The sequence below is a fragment of the Ischnura elegans genome, chromosome 7, assembly GCF_921293095.1.
Source record: "Ischnura elegans chromosome 7, ioIscEleg1.1, whole genome shotgun sequence".
NCBI lineage: Eukaryota > Metazoa > Arthropoda > Insecta > Odonata > Coenagrionidae > Ischnura > Ischnura elegans.
Genome location: NC_060252.1, coordinates 96,786,778 through 96,807,495, shown reverse-complemented (window position 1 = coordinate 96,807,495; position 20,718 = coordinate 96,786,778). Strand labels below are relative to the sequence as shown.

General features: G+C 38.1%; 1 protein-coding gene across 1 annotated transcript in view; it reads right to left on the bottom strand.

Moving 5' to 3' along the window:
* The window catches only part of LOC124162066, a 69,500-nt gene extending 52,635 nt beyond the window's left edge, over window positions 1-16,865 (bottom strand). Inside the window, exon 1 of the mRNA XM_046538416.1 lies at window positions 16,705-16,865. The gene's annotated coding sequence lies outside the window, so the exon portion shown is untranslated. The remainder of the gene's footprint in view (window positions 1-16,704) is intronic.
* Between the last annotated feature and the right edge of the window lie 3,853 nt (window positions 16,866-20,718).

Genomic DNA, 20,718 nt, shown 5'->3' with positions numbered 1-20,718 from the left:
ATTGCACCCATTAGTTCCATAAAACAACTAACATCAAACGCATAATAAACCCGATGTCGCGGGAGCCGATGAAAGATTTTCCATCTAGAAAACCATTTTTCTGATCGAAAATCATAAAATTAGGCTATAAATGTAGGTTTACTCAAAATATATACAAAAAAGTCGAAGAAGAATTGTGCCTGTATAGGGTATTGAACACGGGCCCCTAACGCGTAATAAAAGACTCTATCGACCAGGCTAATCGGTTGTCATGATATTTAAAAAACGTTTCCTAATTATTTTTCGCATTACCTACTCAACCAATTTCTTGAAATATGAATAACTTTTGACTGCGGTTTCCCTTCGCAAGCTTAAGAGGGGACGATACACACAATAGAATTGCGTAAAAACTGAATATCAATATCTACTGCAAGTACGATGAGTGGAGATCCTTCGTATGAATTGGGGCTAGTATGGCGAATTTCATCGAAAGATTATTAATCATGATCGAGAATGGTACCACTTCAGGAATACCTCTCTTTAAAGTTTTAATGAGCCGGGATACACAAACATCTCCTAACGGCTTTAATATCCAATATAGTTCGCAATAAAATCTTCTGGTTAGTAGAATATGACAAGATAACTTTGCGCATTAAAAATGGCAGTAACGGAAAAAAGAACTTAAAAAAATAAAACGTTATTGCCACCACAATCAATGAAAATATACTCATTTTTACCTACCTATCTTTCATGGAAATTTTGTTTAGAAATATTTCGACTGCAATCGTGTATCGGCCACAAGACAGGAACTACAATCAACAAGAAATACCTTTAATTGCACTTAACCTCCATATTTTATCATTCACTGCCTTTGATGCACCAGTTCACGGATAACATTGCACATTATAAAGGATATTAACGAAAAAAATAGCGTAAAAAATAAACCGTTATCGCTATAACACTCAATGAAAATAAAATAATATTTATCTACCAATCTTTAATGGAAGGTTTGTTTAGAAATCTTTCGAATGCAATCGTATATCGGCAACAAGACAGGAATGTAAATTATTAAAAAAACAATAAGCAATTTCCTACCTTATATATCTCCGCTTTTCGTTCGAACAAACAAATTTTGATGTAAAAAAATTTGTAGTCATCCATTGTTTTGCCTGTCAGCCGTTATCTTTGTACGTATATACGAGGCGTATTCATGAAGTAAGGGCCGTTTGGTTACAGGAAACAATATACTCCTACAAAACACATGTTATTGGCACTTTTAGTTATCTAGAAACCTGCTTCAATTCTACACAGAATTGCCGTTCACTGCTAAGCATTTTTCTTACCGCTGCACCAGCTTCTTTAACCCCTCTGCATAGAAAATCGCCGCCTGAGAGCTGATGTAACAACGCCGTCATTGAGTTCCTCATCGGTTTCGAAACGTTGTCCACCGAGCTACTGTTTCAAATGTAAGAAGTGGAAGTAGTGGCTAGGTGCAAGATCGGGACTGAACGGTGGGTGGTCAAATAATTCCCAATGAAAATCCTTTTGCATTCAAGAATCGTATGACATTACGCACTCCACAGCTGGCGACATCAACGATTGTCGCGGATATTTTTGTTTGCATGCATAGACAAGCAAACGACTTCTGAAGCAAAAAAAATGCTGCAATAGCCTCTCAATGAATCAGTAAATGGCGCTGAAGGAGCAAAACTGTGTTCTAAACCACCAAGATTTAAATATAAGCAAACGGCCCTTATGCCTCATATTTCCATTTTTATTACACTGTTATATTTTTTGTTTCCCATGCATTTTTTATGTATTTTAAATAGTTACTGGGTTACCGATTGCAATTTACTTGCATTTCATTCTCACTGGCATCCCGGCGTTGAAAAAAATGTGAGGATTAAGAGACATGTACTACTTGAATTCTGAAAGTAGTCTTTATTTTGCGGCTCATACCCTACCAAAACACGTAATTCAAAAAGCCAACGCCATATGAACGAGTGCATCCCGACGCGTAAAACTTTGCTTAGTTACGACAATTTGCGCTGTGTATAAAGTCGACACGGTAGAAAGAAATGAGGAATTGGAAATGTAGCCATTGGAGCTAATCAAGAATTAGATGAGACGATTTTTTTATTTACCCTTCCCATTAGATATATGAGACAATGGAATATTTTAACTTACATCAAAACGAAACTCATCTGATTTGAGGTCCTTAGGCCTAATGTGATTTTTTTAATCCAAAAATTGCTGCAGCTATACGTGTGACTGCAACTTTTATTTCGAAAATTTGAAATGAAATTTGGAAGGTAAGCATCATCCCGGCCAAGACAATTTATTTTTTCATGGAAAATTTCTACTTGGTGCATATAACTGTGAACCGTGCACGTAACTGCGTACAAAGTTACTTGTTTCATGCAGCGCAGAGACAAATAGATAGTTTTTTTTCTAATCATACCACTCACGTGGGAAGGAAATGGTTAAACTTAATTTTTGGCTCAGTGCAAGAAGAGGGAGTTGGTTTGGATGCTTCTCTCTCATTCCCTACGACTCGTCAACGGTAACATTATCATGGAGTAAGCACTTAAGATATTCCGAAAAATGTGTTTTTCTGTCCTGAGTTCCTCACTGAGTATGCCGCTATCAACTGCTGCCGATTACCAAGACTGTCGTAACTTTCCTCAGAAAAATAATGGTCGAGAATCCATGCGCAAGCTCTTCAATTTTATGTATACACCTGTTTCCTGAGTTTTTTATGACCTCTTGTAAAGTATTGCTAATGATAAAGCGCTTTGAAAAATAAATTTCGTCGGATAATTCGGGTTTTTACATTTTTAATGGTAATATATTTCTTATAAGACACGGTCTCAGGCGTTACTTTGTGGAATTGCTTCATTGTAGAATAAAATACAATTACTTAGTTTTATTCCACACTTTATTTTAAATGGCACTACCCGGGTTTCATAATCTAATGCTATCATCAGGATTTGTAATAAAATTATAAAGAGCCACATTTTCACCTGATGATAGCATTAGATGCTGAGACCCGGGTCGTACTATTTAAAATAAAGTGTGGAATAAAACAAAGTTATTTTATTTTATTCTATAGGAAACTATTTCATTCATTCCCAATGGATGATGTTGGTTAGATTTAATCGGGTGATCTACCGGGTGATTACCTCTCTGAAACCGGTCCTATCGATTAAAATATTAATATTGCGGGCTGATTTATTGCTGTAGTTAAAACTTGTTTCTCAAAACGTGACCAGCCATCATTTCCAAGGTTAAGGTTGACGATGAAGATCTTCAGAGCGTTGAAAAGTAGATTGTACTAAGAGTAATTATACGGATGGCGATGTAGGTAGATATTTCTTGTTATTATTTGTAATAAAATTATAAATTTACTATTCCCGGGTGCTTTCATAGACTTCATTCCATCGTGGTCACCTTATTGGTGCGGAATTGAAAGAGCTCCCTGTTTAGCGGTGACCGCTAGAACAGATTTTCCTCTCTTGCCTTCAAACGGTGGATTAGAAGGCAAGCAAATCCGTTTGTTTATCAGCGTTGGCAATCTTCTTTTATGGCGAGTTCAAAGTTATCGTGAATTACTTAGCTTCCATTTTTACCATTGTTTTTCCAAGAAGAGACATTATCGAAAGTTTCAATTATAATTTCTATGTTTTTAGGATTGGTCGCAACGTATCTACAGTAAAACATTGCTTACTTAAAAAGTTTTAGATGGTTTGAGGCGTTAATTTATTGCATTTATTCATAATGAATGAAAATAGAACTATGTTTTTCCACATAAAATATTTATTAGATCACTACCATGGCTTTAACGCTCTGCGTCATCCTCAGACCCTCAAGCTTGAGGATGACGCATAGCGCAGAAATCATGGTAGCGATCTAATAAATATTTTATGCTAAAAAAGTTAATAATAACAAGGAGAAGCAATAAAAGTATGTATATTTTTATAATACTTGTCTTTAAAATTGTACCTCAAAATCCTTTCCTTATGAACGTATAGCGGGTTTGAAAGTGAAAACGTTGAGATATTTTCGTATTAGTAGTTATGAAAAAGGCTATTCGGGCTTCTAGCCGCGTGGTCTCCCTCCATTCTGCCGACGTTTCAGAACACGAGTCGGGTTCCATCATCAGGGCTAATGGTGAGTGGATGAAGTTTGCCAGCTTATATAGTCTTCAATTGGTTGTAAGGTCTAACGTGATTGGCCGAGAGGCAGCCAATCTTATTTTCCTAAGTGCCGGTTTCCATACATTACTTAGTGAATACCCGGCGTCACGGTTGAGGGTGTTACTTGTCATCCGGATCTCGATGGATTCCTTTACCAGTCTTTCACAGAATTTAGTCTCACGGCATAGAATTTTCACGTGGTCCCACTTCACCCTATGGTCGGATTCAATGGCGTGGTCTACAATCGCGGATTTTTCCGGTTGGCAGAGCCGAAGGTGTCTCTTATGTTATATGATCCTGGGATTAATAGTTCCCCCGTTTCCCCAACGTACACCTGCCCACACTCGTAAAGAATTTGGTAGACTCCTGGAGTTTCAAAACCACAAGGATCCTTGGCTTTAACAAGTAGGTCTCTTAGTTTGGAGCATGGTTGGAAAACGGTGTCAATACTGTGTTTTTGGAGAATCCTTGAAAATTTTCCGGATACCACGTTAATCACGTTAGACCTTACAACCAATTGAAAAGCATATAAACTGGCAACCTTCATCCACTCACCATTAGCCCTCATGATGGAACCCGACTCGTGTTTCGAAACGTCGGCAGAATGGAGGGAGACCACCCGGCTGGAAGCCCGAATAGCCTTTTCTGAATATATTCGCCGGGAAAGCATCAGATTTTACTTCAGTAGTCATGAATATAAGCATGCAGTCAGCTCGTAGATTGGTTTGACGAATGAGTAATGTGTCACAAAAAATGCCTTTCAAGATTTCTATTATGCGAATTCTCTCTCTCCGCTGATATCTCTTCTTGGATTACGATGTGATGATTACCCCTCGCGGGTTCCAAAGCAGTAATTATGACGAAATCTACTCCAGTTACGCGTCCTACTTCCATATAAAAACGCTATTTTATTGTGATCATGAGCCACGAACTCTAAGCACTGAAAGATCCATTTGGAGGAGCTGAATCACTACACGGAGAATGCTTTTAGAATCCATTGTAGTGGTTGAGGATGAATTAATGTCGGAAAAATCACACATGAAGGAGATATCTTGTCAATAATGGAAACATTCCCGAAGTTTGATTCGGAGAATAGTATTAGGAATGCTGTGAAACTACTTTCTCTTAGTCATCGAGGTGCGTAAAAAATGTGGCCCAAGTTTTTTACTACTTGTCGCTCATTCAGTGGAAAATAATGAGACTGAGAGTGCTTCAACGTGAATGACTCAGTCGTACGCAACTATGTACTAATTTTGAGCATAAATGCACACGGATGTTTATAATCACTTCTCTTCTAGGAGTAGATCCTGTCTTTCCTTCTTCTACTTTTAGCAAATTTACTGATTATACTCGTTTATTGTCCACGAAAAATGGTTGCGATGATTTTTGCAATTAAAAATAGATAAAAAATATGTGGACTCTTTGCAAAATCTTTCCAGCCATCTTCATCATGTATCAATGTATTTTTCGTTCAAAAATCATTAAATGTTTAGAATGTATGTTTCTGGCAGCACAAAAAAATAACACAACTCTCACAACACAAACAAATGCGCAAAACAATTTTGAATTGTTAACTGGCTGGTTAAGCTAAACATGGTGCACCAGGAAAGCGGAAACGCGCATTTGACGCGCTTTGAAATGTGAACATATAATCGCTTTTGAAACAATGAATGCGACCTGCTGCCGCATTTTCAAAAATAGCGCATATGGCTCCCTACGAAAATTGGTTGAAGAATTTATCTGGTGTAGATGTACAGTTACTTTCAAAAGCTATAGGATGAAGTTTGAACCACTTCTGCTTCTCAAGGAAATTTAGTTTCCCTTCCCTTTCGATTGTTGTTCGATTTAATAATTGTGTTGGAATTTACTGTGTACCTACTTGACTCGGTTTTCACCCTCGGTCTGTATTTACTTATTATTGGAGTAGTAATCTAAGTACCTGCGGTGGCTTAGAGGAGAGCATATGCTAAAGTTTGAGTATGTAAGTTATTATTATTATTATTATTATGCGTAAAATAGAAAACGACTGTGAAAACTGTGGCAAATACGCTGTAAATTCACGCGAAAATATCCAACATTAATCGAAACAAAATGATAAATTTCAATAATGAAGTAACTGATCCCTTTGAGGCACACATCTTCACGTACGAACGAAATCTTTGCGGTGCGTAACCTATGACAACGAAAGGAGCTAACCTTATCATCATCATAGATCAACAATACGTAGATTTGTTTGATGTAGCTCTCTATTTTGGTCACTAAACAGCTTACCATTTCATAATTCCGAATTTTTCTCTCTTACATCCTTAATAACTTGCTATTTAAACTTCATTCTTGTCCTTTTCTTTCTGTCCACATATATTTAGACGATTATCTTCATTATACCATTATGCTTCATCATGTGACCGATTAAGATGTCTCGCTTTCTTTCTGTAGCGTTCAGAAGACTTTTCTATTTTCCCCAACTCTTACCAGGAACTGCTCATTTCTCACTTCGTCATTCTTTCGTTAGTACGTCATTCTTTCATTAGCTCCGTTTTTCTACTGATTCCTCTCTCGACTTATCTGCTTTTCTAAACGTCCACATCCCGCTGTCATGAAGAAATACGCTTCATATGTTACGTCGGATTTTTTTTCCTTACCCCTATGCTTGTAAGCTAATATTCATACTTTTATGACGCACCTAGGTGCTTGTATAGCTATTGTTTCTGGTGTTCCGGCTAGGAAGTGCACACAGATGGAAAACCGTCTTTCTCAAAAGCCACGGTTGACGTGCTCTGGAATGCGAGTGGTGGAATTGTGCGTGCAACGAAATACGGAATAATTATCGGAGACAACTTTCCATCTCTTGCTCGTCCAAAAAATCTCGTTCCTGCAGGAAATTTCTGAATGCTTCATCACTCCTTTTGTTGAAAGGATTTTATTGCTGACTTTCCTGTAGGGTAATTATTCGCACCTAGACATCACGAAGCGCTCTTCTTGAATAATGCATGGTGTTTAAAAAAATCTTTGCCTTAAGATTCTCTTCCGAGCGGGACAATAAGCTGAATGTATGCCTACCGCTCTATCCATTGAAATCTTCCTCGAAGGATACAACCAAAAGTGTGGCTTTCTCCAATACAATTTGGCGTGCGTAATTTTTATGGCATAAAAGTTTAATTTTGCTTCTCTTTGGCAGTAGACCTCGAAATCCTTTCATTATGATCGTAGATCGGGTTTGAAGGGGAAAGCGTTGAAATTTTTGCGGATTACGTTACGGATATCTTTTCCTCACTGGTCAACAATCCTAAGATTAGTTTGACGCAGCTCTCCAATTAATTTTCCTATCAGCTAATATTTTCACACCTACGTATTTCTTCTCTTTCAAATCCGTCTTTACCTGCTCGAGGTATTTCATTCGAGTTCTTCCTTTTCCGCTATTGCCGTAAACTTGTCCATTGACGATTGTCTTTATCAGACCATCATGTCTCAAGATATGGTCTTCCAGATTGTTTCGTCTTCTTATCAAGGTTTTAATGAGGGTTATCTTCTCTCCTACTCTTCTTAGACCTTCATTATTACTCACTCGCTTGATCCGTTTGATCCTTATTTTTCTTCAGATGCACCACATTTCGAAGGCCTCTCCCCTTGCTTTCTCCGCGGCAGTCATTGTCCATGCCTCACTTCAATACAGGAGCATACTTCAAATCCAAAAAATCTCGTTCCTGCAGGAAATTTCTGAATGCTTCATCACTCCTTTTGTTGAAAGGATTTTATTGCTGACTTTCCAGTAGGGTAGTTAATCGCACCTAGGCATCACGAAGCGCTCTTCTTGAATAATGCATGGTGTTTAAAAAAATCGTTGCCTTAAGATTCTCTTCCGAGCGGGACAATAAGCTGAATGTATGCCTACCACTCTATCCATTGAAATCTTCCTCGAAGGATACAACCAAAAGTGTGGCTTTCTCCAATACAATTTGGCCTGCTTATTTTTTTTTTTGGCATAAAAGTAAATATAAGTTCTGATAAACTGTTTCCTTACTTCTATGATTAAATTTCCCGCTCTAATTAGAAGTTACAAATGTGCCCGTGTATTAAGAGGACGCGTCACTCCCAGTTGATCGGCCATATTTTTTTATTATTTCACCTCGAATTACCCTCTTACGGAATCATTTGGGAATTTTCCGGATGTACGAGGTTAAGTTCAGGAAACAACGGGAAATTTAGTTTAAAAAATATATTTCCTCATTTTTTCTTCCACATTAATGTTTATATTGGCTTCTGTGAAATGGGGCAGTTCAGGCGTTCGAAATGTGGGTGTGGAGAAGAATAGAGAAGGTGAAGTTGACGGAGAGGAGGAGGAACGACGAAATGGTGGACATGAAGGGCTAAGAGAAATCGCTTCTTGATGAGTTGCGGAGGAGACAGAAAGTATGGATGGAGCGAGTACTGAGCGAAGAGGTGATGTTGAAAACAGTGTTAGAGGGTTGAATGCTAGGTAGACGAGGGAGAGAAGCAAAGATAATATGAGTTATAAAATAGAATGAAAGGGAGTAGGCCTAATAGGGTAGTTACCTTCATCAAAGAAAACGAAAGGCATTGATTGCAATTCGTTACCCACCATTAGTGTATTCATAATATACAAATTATTTGGTTTTAGAAATACCGGTTTAGACGAATGGCAATGGTCAATTTTATCCTAATTTGAAAAAGGCCAGATTGGCGCCCATGCGATGCCACTCCACGTGACGTCACAGGGACCTAGTTTCTATACGAGTAGATAGGAGTTTTACATCGTCTGAGATTACCAATGCATGCATGAGGCACAGAGCTCAGGGAAACATGCCTTAATAATCACCTATTAAAACTGCCATTGGTCGGAAAGTTTCCTTCGTTGCATTGGGTATTAATAATCCTTATTAAAGCCAAGCGCTACCTTCTAGCAGGGTACTCTGCTACCTGCTAGAAGCCTGCATCGTATCAGCGCTCAAATCCACGCCCCAAGGTCACGTCACGCGGCGACAGCGGGAACCAGAATGACGTCACACGGGCTTTTCCCATCATTCATACTTAGCCGTCGCGTTTTCGCGCGCTGGAAAATTTCCACTTTTCATTTAATCGCGAAAAATAGATATCGTCATTTAAAAATCTAAGAGCGTGAAATACGTACTCCAGGAGTAATAATCTTTCGATTTAGGCAATAAAAAAATTATAGGAAACCACCCTATTATAAATTGATGAGTGAAGTCCATGAAAGTAAGGGAGACTGCCAGAACACCTCTTAAATACTCCATAATAAACTACTTTAGTCTGTAGAATACTTTTATAATAATAATAATGACTCCACCCTTGAAAATTTTGATTCCCTGCCTGAAAGTGAATGAAAAAGAAAGAGTACGCATCGCACACTATCCACCGGACATTTTTTAGACGCAGTACTCGTGAAACTTTAGTTGAAATTATCAGAATATATAAAGTAGGGTCTTGTCAGAATTTTGCTCGAAGTTTGTTACACCTGATTAATTTATCTTACGAATGCAATATTTCAATTTGAGATAGATTAAAGAATAAAAAAAGGTTTATTACATATAAGTTGTATTCAGAAAATAATGGGAACTAAATTTTTTTATTTCTCGGGAGTTCGGAGATTCCGGTTGTCATTTTTTTTATTATGTTGGTATAAATGCCCCTGAAGAATGATAAAAATTTCCGCTGTATTCATTGTTTATTTTGTCTGTGGCACCCGCTAAGGTTAGACGTGTTTTTATGTGTTCGGCGATTTACGGCTCACTCTTCAATGCTAGATCGTTTTTTTCAAGTTCAAATTATTTAAGTTTCGTTTCGTGTATTAAATACCCTGCAAGCCACCTGTAGGTTCGCTCGCAGCTCGTCAAAAACTGCTACGGGCGTGCACACAGCGTTACCCAGATGTTAGGCGAATTAGGCTGGGACACGTTGGAGACTTGGAGGCTGCGCACTAGGCTTAGATCGCTTAGATTGCTTGAACAATTCAGAATGAATATCTTTAAGAGCGACACGAAGAACATAATATTAGAGCCCCAATGTATTTGCAAGTCCGAGAGAATGGATAAATCAAGAGAGATATTTAGCCGAACGGAAGGATATTGAAATTCGTTTTTCCCCCGGACCAAAAATGACTTTAGTAAGTGCTAATCGTAATTTCGCATTTAGATTTATGTGTAAACGGCTGGTGTCCTAACACCCCCTACCACACGCCTTTTAGGAGGCTTGCGGGGTAGTAAGTAGATTTAGATGTTGGTTGTTTGGCAGAGGGTGAACATTGGTCACTAACCAAACACCAGCATGCAAGATCATCCCCATGCACACCACACTGCCAAAAGGAAAAAATAGTATTCCTACAAAAAAAAATATTCAAAATCATGCAAGATTAGAGTATTGGAAAAATGAATACATGCAATAAGTCGTCTTATCGAGTGACGTCATGGATTTTTTTAATCGAGACACCGCTGATGTTCTTAATAGTACGAGGAAAGAATGGCATTTTAAATCTCTTTGTTTTGCGGCGTAATTCCTTAATTTTCTTCCCAGGATCGCGTATATCAGAGTACGGCGGTAAACGAAGAACATTTTTCACGTGGTCTGAGTAAAATTCTTCTTCGAATCTGTGTCATCTCTTGACGACATGGGAAATGGGAACTAAATTTTTAAATTTCTCGAGATTTCGGAGATTCCGATTGTCATTTTTTTAGTATGCTGGTATACCTGCCCCTTAAGTATGATAAAAAATTCTGCTGTATTCACTGTTTACTTTGTCTGTGGAAGTCGCCAAGGTCCCAACTCTTATTTACATTTTTTTACATCTCTAGCACGCAATAATGATTCACTATTTAGTGATGTGAATGTAACTGGTAGTATGATCCACAATGTCTTACATCATGGAATCAGCAATATACTAGTGAAATCCGTCTTCTACTCTCTGAATCGTCAAACTCTTTCAAGGACGTCACCTAGCTGCATAGACGTTCGGAGTTCGATGGTTTGATTCATTTGCATATCCGGAATACTGCACCGCATAGTGAAAATTGGATTGTATATTGGGGCACAGGTATTGCGTTAGAACGCCACCAAACAGAGAGCTCAGAAACCAAATTATGCGACAATTTGCCGTGGGCGCACCGTGATTATTTTCGTCACATAACTGCGTAAGTGCCATATACGAGGAGTAGTCATTCGCCTTGACATGGATTCGCACTGCTTAATTACTAGTTTGTGCTGCAAGTTTCTCCTCAATTCGAACAGAAAGCTTTAAACCATATCTTGGTAACATACCAAGGAAACAATACCTAGGTGTAGTTACAGTTCGTAATTTAAATTTATATTGAGTCCCGATTTCCAATAGCAATTCCAAAAATTAACTACCACAAGTTAAGGAACGACATATCCTAGAGATTAGAGCGCTTGGTTGTGGCGTAGCGAGGGGGGAGGAGGGTTTCGAACCCCCCCTTCCCCCCCTTCCGAAATAGAAATGCACAATTATTTTCCTTCATAAAAGAAAACAAAATATTGAAAAATCATGAATTTACAAAAGATTTCTTTTACAAATTAAGTTTTTCGATAAAGAAAAGTGTTCAAATTAATTTAAAACCTTTTTCTTGGTAACCTGTTTTTCAAAAATTTTACCCTCCGGATTTAGACCCCCCCCCAACCCGAACGATATTCCTGGATACCGCACTGGCGCTTGGAAACTTATTGACTGATAAAGTCCGAAGATTTAAGCGTGATGGAGTGGAAATTTTCCACATTGAAACAAATACTTGTACTTTTCCACGATTTTAAAATTTATTACGGATGTTTCTCTAGAGAAGTGAGGCTTGGACGTTTACAGCAGCAGATAAGTCAAGAGTGGAAGCATTCGAAATGTGGTGCTACCGAAGAATGATGAAGATAAAATGGATTGACCGTGTGAGTAACGAGGAAGTGCTAAGAGGAGTGGGAGAAAAGAGAAGCCTCCTATAAACCTTGAGTTAAAGACGGGACAACTTAGCTGGTCATATTTTGAGGCAAGACGGCCTGATGAAGACTATCGTAGAAGGACAAATGGAAGGGAAGAAGGGCAAGGCAAGGCCCCGAATGAGTTACATAGGAGAGGTTATAAAGGATGTAAAAGAGAAGAAATACGTCGCTGTGAAAAGGTTAGCGGATAGGAGAGAGGAATGGAGAGCTGCGTCAAACCAATCTTAAGGCCGTTTTACACGGGGCACGGAATTTCGCAGGTTAGAGCTGCATTAATTTCTAAAATGGCGTGGAATTGCTCGAATGTATGAACGAAATTAGAACAGGGGCTATTTTACCGCCTCGCGTCCACGCATTCCCGCATGTGTTCTAGCAATTCACCGCTGTACACGACGCAATTTTGATTGCGCCTTCGCAAGTACGTCAGCTTGCGCAATTCCGTGTACCGTGTAAAACGGCCTTTAGGATTGTTGACTAATGATGATGATTACGACCTAGATTTCAATGTTATTATATCATCATATTAGGTACAAATGGTTTGTGGTGCATTCAATTCCTACAAGTGTTGTATATATCGAGGGCTAAGTCCTAACAACACGTATCTAAAAACTAGAAAATTTTCAGGAGAGCAAAAGAAACTATTTATATTTTTAACTGTAGGTACACAGAAATTAAAAACCAAAAATTCATGAAACTGAAAAAAGTATACATTTGCAAACAAAGAGTTGGTTTTTTGCTTGAATTTTATTTTTTGAATGTCAATACACTTTGTTTAAGATTCCTTTCTGAAATCGGCCAAATTTTGAGATACGTGTTGTTAGAACTTAGCCATCGACAGAGATGCGTGAAAATCGTAAATGCGATGTGCGCAAATAAATGCTACATAGATGCGATGACTGGACGCTGATATTTTTACGCAAATCTTGTGATTCTGAGTTTCATTAATTCCTGAAAACCACAGAAATGAGGATCATTCGACTGGTGCACTGGACATAATTTATTTCCGTTTTTAAAAATTGATCGAAGATGAGGTGCGACACTAAATTTTTTAAGCTTTTTCTTTAATGTAAAATGTTAACTTTCTAGCGGTTACACTGTTGAGTGGACTTTTGCGAACCAGTGTTTTTAATTGTTGACTATCAATAATGTCGTTGACCTTCTCGTGGAGAGAATAGCAAAAGAAAATGCACGAGATAAAAGGGAAAAACGTGGGCTCACGTAAAAGGAATTCGAACGAATTTCAAGACAGTTGTTTTATCTTAAACCGAGTTAAGGAGGCAGGGTTTTAACTTGTTAAATTTGTGAAAATGAAACTTTATTATCCCGATGAGAGAATTTGAGGAGCTTGTCCGCGATGGAACTTTTTTTAGAGAAGAATGAAACTTGAAATAAGGATAGAGAATGAAAGGATCAAATTGTTGATTTCCCTGATGTTTTGCTCGCAACCGTCCAAACACCTCAGGTTTGAATGGTCCCAGTATTCTAATGGTAATGTAGGTTCCCCTTGGGTTTTGTGATAGTAATAACCTTTCTTAACGGTCTTCTCAGATAAAAGTAAGGTTAGGCTAAGTAAAGAAATCACCGATGTCACTACCCGCTCAAAAAGACGGAAAACTAAATTGCTAAGGGAAAGGAACTAACTTATAAGAAATAGGGTGGTTTCCTATTATTTTTTTATTGACTAAATCGAAAGATTATTACTCTTGGAGTACGCATTTCACGCTTATAGATTTTTAAATGACGATATCTATTTTTCGCGATGAAATGAAAAGTGAAAATTTTCAAGCGCGCGAAAATGCGATGGCTAAGTATGAATGCTGGGAAAACCCCGTGTGACGTCAATATGGTTCCCGCTGTCGCCGAGTGAGGTGACCTTGGAGCAAGGGTTTGAACGCTGATACGATGCAGGCTACTACCAGGTAGCAGAGTACCCTGCTAGCAGGTAGCGCTTGGCTTAAATGAGGATTATTAATACCCTATGAAACGAAGGAAACTTTCCGACCAATGGCAGTTTTAATAGGAGATTATTAAGGCATGTTTCCCTGAGCTCTGTGCCTCATGCATGCATTGGTAATCTCAGACGATGTAAAACTCCTATCTACTCGTATAGAAACTAGGTCCCTGTGACGTCACGTGGAGTGGAATCGCATGGGCGCCAATCTGGACTTTTTCAGATTAGGATAAAAGTGACCATTGCCATTCGTCTGAACTGGGATTTCTAAAAGCAAATAATTTGTATATTCTGAATACACTAATGGTGGGTAATGAATCGCAATCAATGCCTTTCGTTTTCTTTGATGAAGGAAACTACCCTATTACCGTGCAGAGTTGTCTTTTGCCATGAAAATGAAACTAAGAGAGACAAGGCATAGCGCAGAAATATCTCTTGGTAAAGAAGCTACAATGTGTACCACAATACATAGGTACCATGAGTACACAATAAAAGTATTTACACATGGTGCAGATATGATCGAGTTGGCTCTTCTTCAAATTGGATAACAGTCAGACGAGACCTAGGAATCGCGAATTTAGACGTAGGAAAATAATGAGAGAATCACGCCAGAAAAATATTTCGGCTTCACCCGAATGAGGATGTTTTCTGGAGACTGATCCTAACATTGGATCCTCATATTAGCTACTGAATTAAATAATCCCCTGAAGAGTCCCCGGACTCAGAAAGCGAATGCGAAGAGGAGAGGGAGGGTAGGGATTCAGAAGAATCTTATATCGAATAGTATTAAATTAAAAGAATATAAGACATTGAAAATGCATATATTAAAACATGGGAGTTAAATTTCACTCCATTACTATATTAAATCTTATTTAAATATTACGTTCTAGTCCAAACAGCAGTACCTCAAGATGTCTGAAAATGGTATCTCTTCAAAGTAAGTCAGTGCACCCAACAACTCAACTTTTAGCCTATTTTGGCTATTTAGTAATTTTAAAGATCATTAACTCATACTTTGTCAGTTCAATTAAATTTTCATGTTTATATTTGATCATAACTAAGATTTTTCTATTCGGTCAGCGTTATTTTAAGTCACTTTATAAATAATAATTCTACAATATTACCTAAAGTGATAGTTTTTTTTCGTAGAACTAACTTCAGAAATGAAAATAGCTATCCAAAAAACATATAGGGTAATTTTTTTAAATACTGAGCCAAAAATCAGATTATTGTCCAACTTTTTCGCACTCCGGACCACTTGATCAAAGCAAAGGATTCTTCTTCTGTGACATTCTTAAACTTCACGTTAACTTCTCATTTGTACCGCAAAAACTCAGCTCTGTGTAATCCACCGTTCCCTTAAATTACTTAATTCGTATTTTTATGTTTCAAGGTTCAAACTCTCAACATAATTATAATGACTTTGGCTCACTGAAATGTTTTGGCGAAGCGTTTCGAAAAACGTATTCTATAATTTTTATGAAAAAGAGCTTGGTAAGGATAGCATACCTAGCAATGTGAAACATCTTGCTTGATTTTTATTACGGAACGATTTTATTCTAAATTACATTCTGCATAATATGTAATTATTCCATTTTGGTTTTGCACGATTCTAATGCCAGTTGCTCAAGGGAAAAATTTTCGGTAAAACATTTGAAGCATCATTTGAACTTTTAAAAGTGAGCTTGTTTGGATAGCAAGAATACGTAACTTTGTGCTGGATATTTTACGCAACTATTGCACATTTACCCAGCTCATTTCATTACACTAATGAATTCTAAAATGCACTTCACTGAAAATGTTACCGTGAGACACATGCACGAGTACCTATCCAATTTTTCACAATGAACAGTGACGTCTTGGCAAAATTGGCAGTGCCGGAACGCACGTTTTTATAACTTTAGTCTACATTGGAAATATTATTCTCTGTGCTTTTTTTATAAGTTATTATTAAATTTTATCACAAAAATGTACGTTTTTGATACGAATGTATATATATTGGAAATTTTGAGCCAACAAAATTGATAAATGTATGCACCATGACAACGCTGACAATAAAGTTTGTCGTGAATACAGACTTTGACATTGGTCACCGACAGTGGCGTAGCGAGGGGGGGGGGGTCAGGTCCGAACCCTCCCCGAAATATAAAAACATAGTTTCTTTGCTTCATAAAAGAAATCAAAATAATGAAAGATTTAAATGTAACTCTATTATTCTTCTTAATTATGCACGATGTTGTTGTCTCTTTCAACTTATTTATTCAACTGCTCTGGTAACTTGTCAACAAGTTTTTACCCTTGACAACCCTTTGCTTATTTATAAACTTCAACACTTTCCCTTGTTGATTTAAATTAACATTTCGTTAAAACAAATACTATTAACTTCAACAGATTTCTTTGAAAAAATTTAATTTTTTCGATTATGAAAAATGTTGAAATTAGCTTAAAAACCCAGTACATAGTCCTCTGTTTTTCCAACATTTTCCCCTCTGGCTTTGGAACCCCCCCCCGAACGAAATTCCTGGCTACGCACTGGTCACCGAGGTACCACTTAAACTTAAAAATTAAATCACAAGGCTTGCCATTTTAATGCGCTCTACTCACTGTTTTTCTCGGTCGAGACACCCTCGCGTGTGTTGGAGGAAGGGTTTGAGGCACTGTAAGTTGATCTTTTGAGTCGGCGACAGTCTTCCGGCAGGTGTTCTCGCCCGGTGCCTTGATGGTGAGAGACTGATTCCTTTTTTCTATCCGCGCGTTGAGATTACCCCTTGCGTGAGGTCCCCTCCCCTCCTTCCACTCCCCCCCTCCCCGCTCTCGCCAATTCTCCCTCCAAGCTGTGATTCTCTATCACGCTTATGGAAACCTCGGCCATGAATTGTTGGCTGCGGGTTATATCCGCGGGCTGGCGACTTAGAACGGATACGCAGCAACAGATGGCGGTAGTTGTCACCGGGAAATTCAAATCGGCCTCACTGCCTGTTCCATTCATTTCAATCGTTTAAATGGGATGCTTTTCCTTAGGAATTTTTGTTTATTTCTCCTCAAATTACCACCAATATATCAAATATGTAAAAGTGGTAATTTTACCCCATTAATACCAAATGGGTCGTTAGCGACCCACTTCGAAAATAAATTATAACTGATAAAACATTTTTGGATTTCATATTTAAATATTTATATAAGTTTGTTTAAATACTGAGCGTACATAATTCAACAAATATACAATTGTATGCGCATTATATCATTTACACTTTTTTTTAAAACACCTCATTGTGATGCAACCGTGCATCTCCTTTAACAATTAATTTTTAAATATTGTTATACATGAAATATTTTTCCCTGATGGTCATTATTATCAAGTGTAAGTTCAAATAAAGTATTTTATAAGCTTTTTTTCATATAAGTGGAGTGGGAACGAAAATATTTGGGTTTAATCTTGCATGGGTCGCTGATGACCCATTAGGCACAACACCGAAGCCCATGTTCTCTGAGCCAGGCTGTATTTCACGTGCAGACATTTCGGTTTAAATAGCCAATGAAGAACTTTCGTAGAGTATTTGGTCATTGAATCATATTATAGGCTTGTGGTAAATGTATTACAATTTTCTTTTCACGAATCACTTAGATTGTGCCTGAATGAAAATAGCACCTTCCCAATCCATACATCTGCGGTGAAGCCGACGCATGTATTGGGTTGTGGCCAGGGCCACTTCATCAACTAGGCATAGTAGGCACTGTGCCTAGGGCCTACGGACTTTTCAAGGGCCTATGAAAGCCAAAAGATAAAGTGAAAACAAGTTCAGAATGCCAGTAAAATTTAATAATGTTTGTATTAAAGTAACTATATATAACCGTGTGAGATGAACACCTGAGCAAGTCAAGCTGCAGTGCTGTAGATCTGTAAATTACAGTTAACTTTTCGGTTAACTTTAGCAAAGTCACATATGACGTCCTCAAATGTCATTTCCCTCATCAAATCCTTTTCAATTGAAAGTAGCACCAGGAAGGATAGTCGTGCTTGTCCCATCATTGGCCGAAGATACGATTTTATCAATTCGAGTTTAGAAAAGGAAACTTACTTTAAAACTTTTTTCTTAAATTTTAAGAAAAGAGAAGCACACGATTAACAATAAACAACGAATGCAAAGCGCATGATGTAACACCGGAATTACTACATCTTCACTGCATAGAGTCTGCATAGAATAATTAAGAATGGGGAAAGTTTATTTAGATTTCAAATTGCAAAGTAGTGTGGGTGCATTTTTTTAAATATTAAAAATTAAGCCTGGGAGGGCCTACGACTTTGAAAGTGCCTAGGGCCTACGATGATCTTAAAACGGCCCTGGTTGTGGCACGTTGTCCATCAATGCCATGGCCACTCAGGAAACCTGGTGGGTACCAATAACCCTTTCCCGGGCCCGCGACAGGCGTGGAGGGGGGAATGCTACTGATGTCTGGCCCCCGTCTGGGTTGACACACGAAAAAGGCATTCGGGTGAGCACCGGGTGGCCGAGACGTCGATGGACGAGGTGCCATAGGTATACATACCTCGCTGTGCCTGAGGTACAAAATGTGGAGGGCATTTCTTACGCAGTAAGCAAACCATTTTGAAGGGTAGATGGCTGCTAGTAGCATGGAAGGCAAGGGAATGACTTACCGGAAAATCTTTTGAGTACTCAAAAGAAAATAATAAATTGAAATTAGTAATACTCTCCTTGCATTTAAAATTGAAAATAGTATATAATATACATTTTAATTCACAATTCATCTCTATTTTGAGTACCTATATTACCACCACTGCATTACCTAATACAGTAGATTCTGGTTAATTGGGACATATCGGGACTTGAGATTTTTTCCCCAATTAAGTGGCTGCCCCAATTAGGAGAACTCTCTTGTGCATGGGCATAAACAAACATAGAAATTATAGAAAGAAGACTAAAGAATGTTTCTAATGCAACATAAGTTTATTAAAATATTAATTTGATTAATAAATCCGCGAGTTTAGTTAATTTATTATCCTTTTAAAGAATTATAACATTAAAAAAAAAAATGTTTTTCACAGTCTCGGGCGACGCTGAATGAGTGTCTTTTACTAAGTCCTATTTAAGAAAAGTCCTATCCTCTTGCGGATAATACAACAACAAGAGCTTTCAAAATAGGGCAAGGGTAGGAACATTTGTGAACAATAAGAGTAAATCAACGGAGGAAAATATAAAAGAATAGTATTCTGAAAACAAAAAAAATTTAATTTAGTCGCAAGGACAGAGTCTATGTCACCGACTCATGGCCCAATAAAGCGGCATGCTGTCCCAATTAAGCGGAGAACACTCTGGGATATTCCTCTTTTGGGTTCTGTTCTTCAAGATCTGCCCCAATTAAGCGGCTGCCCCAAGTAACCGGTGGACCCATTAAACGGAATCTACTGTATTTCATATTTCCATAAAGATTACAACTTATGACTGTTGCGGAACTATTAGGAGTGCTATTAGGGCTGACATTTATATTGAGGCTCCTGTTGATGGAGCTGAATCAGAGGGTGTCTCTGGTGAGGAGGAATGCTGTGATTCCAGTCTACTATCTCATCGCCAATTTCAGGCCAAGGCAGATTTTATCATTTCCCTTCCTCTGAACGACGAGGGTGATATCCCATCACTCCAGATACCCACCCCAAGTATAAGTGCAACTGATACTGCAAGTATATCAAAACATTCAAGACAGTGTAAGACAAGAAGAAAAGGCCACCGCATTGCACGTGGCATAGTTGAAATTTTTCAACTCTGCCACGGTAACACGGAGATATATACGGTATCTGATGTTTCTGTAAAGATGAATCATAAACACTCTGCCCAATTTACGGATGATTCATATCCAATTCATTTTTGGCAAGCATTTATTAGTGAGGAACTAATAGCTGAGATCATGAAATCAACCTTTGAAACGCTGTTTCAAAAAATTTTCCAAATTTTCAACTAACTGTTAGTGTTGTAGTAACTGGTGTATTATATTTGACTGGTTATGTCCCGCTTCCCCGTCGATGCATGTAATGGGAGATTGGAGATAATGTACAGAAATTTATTAGTTGTAAATTCAATGAGGAGAAACCGATTCGAGGAGATTTTAAGATTTCTACATGTATGCAAAAATGATGCTATAATTCCTGGTGACAAAATGGCTAAAGTGAGACCTTTCCTAAACAAGTTGAATAAATCATTCATTGAAAACGCTCCAGATGAGAGGCATGTATCAGTTGACGAGTCCATGATTCCTTATTTCGGAAGGCATGGGTGCAAACAATACATTAGGGGAAAACCAATACGTTTTGGTTTTAAAGCTTGGGTAGCCGCCGAACGTCAGGGATACTGCCTTGACGTAGATTTATACCAGGGAAAACAGGCTGGGGAAATGCGACCACCTAATGTAGGACTTGGGGAGTCCGCTGTCCTAAAGAAAGCAGATGTTGTCAAGGAACATTTTCCTGGGGTGAATTTATTTTTCTATTTTGACAATTTTTTTACCAATGCAAAGCTTTTGTCGGCATTGGCATCACGCGGCATATTGGGAACAGGTACTGTCCAATCAAATAGAATGGATCGATGCCCCTTGCCTAGTAAGAAA